Raw genomic sequence first — 4109 nt, 5'->3', positions numbered from 1 at the left:
AAGGCCGTCCGGAGGTCGATGAAAGCCAGATATAATGTACCCTTCCCAATTGTGACGACCTTCCAGTAGATCATAAGAAGCCTTAGCGATTGTTCAATTGTTCCAGTGCCAGCACGGAACCCTGCCTGAAAATCCGAAAGAATCCTGTTCTCATCTGCCCATTGCTGTATTCTTGTTAAAAGAACCTTGCCTGCGACTTTTTGTGAGCAGTCGATCAGGCTGATTGGCCTGTAGTTCCCTGGATCTTCTCTCGAACCTTTTTTGTGAAGGGGAACCACTTCAGCGGCCATCCAAGAAGCAGGCAGAGGTGCGCCCTCCATAGCAGCATTCAAAACCGAGGAGATCAGAGTGCTCCAATCATCTATGTCAGCTCGGAGCAAGTCACCCGGAAGACCATCGGGGCCAGCCGCCTTGCGTGGAACCAGAGATTTTATTGCACCTTCCGCTTCTATCTTAGTAAACAGACTTTCCTCGGATCTTTCCATCACTCTAAGGGGCTGTGGTAAAACGAAATCCAACGCTTCAACTGCGGTTGCCGTATACAATTTCGAAAAATGTGTGAACCATAAGTCCTCGGTTATGTTACAGGTGATAACTGTATCAAGGGGTCTATTCTTCTTGTGAACTAGGTCCCAGAAAGCTTTTGCGTTTTTTCCGCCGCTGGCAGTTCGGAGATCCTGCCAGAACTTGTCTTCCCAGTCTCTCTTTGCTGTTTTAAGCTCCGATTTATAGCCCTTCCGTTCGGTGGATATTAGGGTGGCATTTCCACTTTTCACCGCCAGTATCAGGGCTCTCTTCTTGGCACGACACTCCTTCGTGTACCATCCTGACTTGCCCTGCTGGTTATTGCGATTAGGGTTCCCATTTTTTACTTTGGCCTTGAAAAGGTCCCCAATTGAGAGTGAGACCTCACAGAACAATGCTGGAATCTGATTAGGGCAAATAGGCTGGCTTTTTAAAATGGCACAGGCTGTGGAAGTAACAGTTCTGATACATGCCATTTTCTCCTCATCTATTGCCACTTTGTCCCATTTCAGGCGTCTTAAGCAGTTAGTTGGAACCACTCCTCCCAATGGCCCTGTCGCAAGAGCATCATGAATTCCACTTCCAGGGAGGTTCTCTTTCCACCAGGTTGATAGGGTCAAAGAAAGGGCATTATGGTCACTGTCCAGGGAGGGTAGAACTACCATATCCTTCATGTGTGCCCACAAGGAAAAGTTTAGAAGGATATAATCGATCCGGGAAGAATGCCCGACTCTATTATATGTATGAGCCCCCACTAAGTCTGATGGTGTCCTCCCATTGGCTGCCCTTAGGCCGTGCTCTAAAGTGAGAGAATTTAGTTGGATGATTCTGGGGGTCCAACTATTTATGATGGGCAAGTCAAGTGACGGGACTCCTCTCCTAGAATCTTCATCATTTAGATCCAGGGATTCATCGGGTAACAAAGGCTCGAATGTGCAATTGAAGTCCCCCATGACCAAAATTAGGGAATCGCTACAGCACTCACCCAGGGCTACCTCCAGGTCCAAGAGCGTTGGTGACAAAGCTCTCCCGGAGGCCCCTCGTGTATAGATGTTAATAATCTCCAGTTTTTCTGCTCTCCTCGGGCAAGTTACAGTGAGGTGCATCAAATCTGGAGTTTTTTGGGGGTGATGGTGTACCCTCCATCCCAAAGTAATGTTTATCCAAACCAAGAGACCTCCGAAGGGGCGACCTCTTCCCGAAGCTGGAATTTCTGCCGGGACAAAAAAGGTGGCATTACCTACTCGGTGTCTTGGTTCTACGCACCACGTCTCTTGAAATGCGCAAACTGAGTGGGGTTCAACGAGCGCCACCCAGTCAGGGACATCTAGCTTACTGCTTAAGCCTGCCACATTCCAACTAATGATTTTCAAAGGGGCAGGATGCTGGGGCTCATTATAACCGCTGTTCCCACCCTGTGGACCCGAAATTTGAGGTCCAGCCACTAGTTCAAGTTTGTCTGTCCCATCGCCTGAAGGAATGGGTGGGATTGGGGTAGGCGAGGGATGGGGCACAACAATATTGGTCAGCGGTACCTCCCCTACCAGAGAAGTTGTGTTAGCCCTATGGGGGGAGACATTTGTTACCTCTAAGGTGTTAAGTCACCAGCCCCAACCCTGTGGAGTGGTTGGTTGGGAGGGTGTCCATACCCTTGCTCTAGGATCCAAGGTTGGGTAATGAGGGAACCATACGCCCCTACCCCCATCTTGAAAGAAATTATTATTATTGAGCCCCATTAAGGGGGGGGGGTGGTAAAAATACCCCAGATCCCTAGTTTGTATGTCGCAAAAGTTGTGCTGCGACTGTTGGCTACAAATCATGCCAGCAGCTCTGGGATCATTAAAATTGATCAACACACAGTCCCCGGTAATAGCCTTGCGTCTGTTACCGATCCAACCCACCCGTCGGACGAAGGCTATTCTGCCATCAATGTGCCCTGGGAGGGGTCTATTAGCTTTTAGCCAGGAGAGCGTCTTGTATTTGAGTTCAGAGTAGGACTCACAAGAACCCTCTTCAAGCTCGGGTACCCCTGTTAGGATAACCACATAAGGCTTACAGCCAGGCGGAAGGCTCGCATTTGGCGTACGCCGTTTTATCCTGTCTTTGGCTGGGGATTTTGTTGTGGTTTTTGCTGGGGATTTGGGCGCTGCATGCGAAGCAGAAGTAGGAGGGGATGTGATTATGATTCTTGCACCCTTGCTTACGGTCACTGTATCTCCAGTTGCCTTAGTTTTGGAAGTGGTAGGCTTGGGGTTTGCAGCAAATTTGACCTTTGGTGCCTTTGGTGCATGGGTGCTGGATTTGTGCATTGGACGGGCCAAACTAGACTCAGGGGTAGGGATCGATGGGAGGGGTATGGTTCCAGTATTAGGTTGTTGAGGTTTGGGAGCCTTAGCCAAGGCAGGCGTTTTTAGACTAGGTGAGGGCTCAGGGAGGGCTGTCGGAATAGAGGGAACTGTTGGAGCGGCACCACTCCTTAGCCCACCGTTTTCTTCAACCTGGGTTTTAGCGTGAAATTTAACTAACGATTTCACTGCATAAAAGTTGTCCAGTATTGACTGCTCAAGTGAGGCTAGTTTGCGTGTAAGGCCATCGATCTTGTCTACGAGTGGCATCACCACAGACTTAATAATGCTCTCGACTTGGGGGAAAATGCTAGCATCTATAGGAGCCAATTGCCCAGGAATACCCTCGACAGCAGAGTCTCCGATATGGGACGCTTGGGGTTTTGAGTGAGGAACCTGATTCGGGGTAATACCCCCTTTTGGTGTGATGTTCCTACTAACCTTACTGTGAGGTTTTAGAGAGCCTCCCCTACGGGGACTAGTGGGACGCTTTCTCTTCTTTTGAGGGACGGTGCCTAGGGTTGGATTCCCTACAGGTACAGTTTCAGGGACTACCACTCTAGGAGTGTTAGTATCAGAATGGCCTGCAGTGGATGGGGAATTCACAGCTATATTAACAAGCACATGGGGGCTCGAATCATCAGGGGTATTGGGAGTACGATCTGGAATCTGCCCCTCTGGTGATGGGATACTAAGCAGAGAGGATGTGGAGTGTGTCGGGTCTAGCACAATGCTTGGAGCTGTGGTGGTTACCCTTTCTAGACTAGCCCTAATCCGACTCACTCTCTCGTCAGTGGTGGGGGAATCAACTATTAATAAAGGAGTTGATGGAATATGACCAGGGCTATCAGCTAGGGCAATGGCGCCCAAAGAAGAGCGCTTATTAGACGTGCTAAATGAGTCCCGAGACAACCTTCGCTCTGCCAAGATTATCTCCTTCTCAACTATGGAAACAGCACGGGTTATGAACTGGTCCATAGTACCTAAAACAACGTCTCCAGCAGATTTCTTTGTCTTGCAAGACCGGGTTCCTGAAGCCATAATCCTGGTGGCTGGATATCCGCTTTAAGGAGCCAAGGGATGTGGCCCAGCCCGGCCTCCTCCGGCCCCGGACGGCCACAGACGGTCCCGCCCTTGTCCCGGGCTTCTCCCGGCGCGCTCCCGCTCGCTCCCGCGTAGCGGTAGAGCAAGCGTTGATATATGGATTGTGTGATTGGTGAAGGGGCGGGGCTTGCAGGG

The sequence above is a fragment of the Lissotriton vulgaris genome, chromosome 5 (genome assembly GCF_964263255.1).
Source record: "Lissotriton vulgaris chromosome 5, aLisVul1.2, whole genome shotgun sequence".
NCBI classification, from domain to species: domain Eukaryota; kingdom Metazoa; phylum Chordata; class Amphibia; order Caudata; family Salamandridae; genus Lissotriton; species Lissotriton vulgaris.
The sequence above is the reverse complement of the archived record's forward strand: the minus strand, read 5'-3'. Positions refer to the sequence as shown.